This window comes from Chaetura pelagica, unplaced genomic scaffold (genome assembly GCF_000747805.2).
Source record: "Chaetura pelagica isolate M959 unplaced genomic scaffold, ChaPel_1.0 scaffold3, whole genome shotgun sequence".
In the NCBI taxonomy this organism is placed as follows: domain Eukaryota; kingdom Metazoa; phylum Chordata; class Aves; order Apodiformes; family Apodidae; genus Chaetura; species Chaetura pelagica.
Window position 1 is genome coordinate 7,094,865 of NW_009952974.1, and position 812 is coordinate 7,095,676.

Here is an 812-nt window from a genome sequence, read left to right on the forward strand (position 1 = left end):
CTCCCCTGGGAACTCGCTGAGGCTGTAACCCAGTGCTGAGGCTGGTGGCCAGGTTCCTTAGCAAGGCCGTGCGGCTCCTTATCTGCATTCCTGAAACCCTCAGGCATTCTCCTGGCAATATTAAAACACAAAGTAACCTTCGTCCAGCATCATCCCCCCTCTGCTGCCGTCTTCTGTCCCGTCCCCTCACCCCCACGTCCCGGTTTCCCACTGGCCTACGGCACTTTTAAGTTAGCTGCAGCAGGGCATTTGCAACAACAGGTTCTCCTAGTCCCCGAGAGCAGCAAGCAGAGGGCAGCCTCCCTCGGGCACCCTTCACCATCCCACCTGGATACCGCGAGAATGAGGCTCTAAGGCACAGCATTGGGTTTGGGCAGCTGAGTGTGGACAAGGGCGCTCCTGAAGCCCAGGGAGCTGCTCTGCCCACTCCCCTCCCTGCCAGCACACCAAGCTCTGCTCTGCCTCTAGGCTCCAACAGGCAGCGGATCCCCCCGGCCAGCAGGCAGAGCAGAGGGGCAAGGGCAGGATGGGTGCAGTAGAACAAAGTGCTGCCCGATGCGGGGACAGCACGGCATAGCACTGCCGACTCGGGGGTGGTTTGGCAGGATGCTGCCGAGTCGGGGGCAGTGTGGTGTGACTCGGGGCACAGGGGACATGGGCTAGGAGACAGCAAGGCAGGATGCTGCCAGCTCTGGAGGCACAAGGGCACACCTCAGGTGCAGTAGATATGGGTGCTGCGGGCTGCGAGGGGCAGCGGGGCAGGGTGCTGCCTTCTCGGGAGGCAGGGTGCTGCCGGCTTGCGGGGCAGCGTG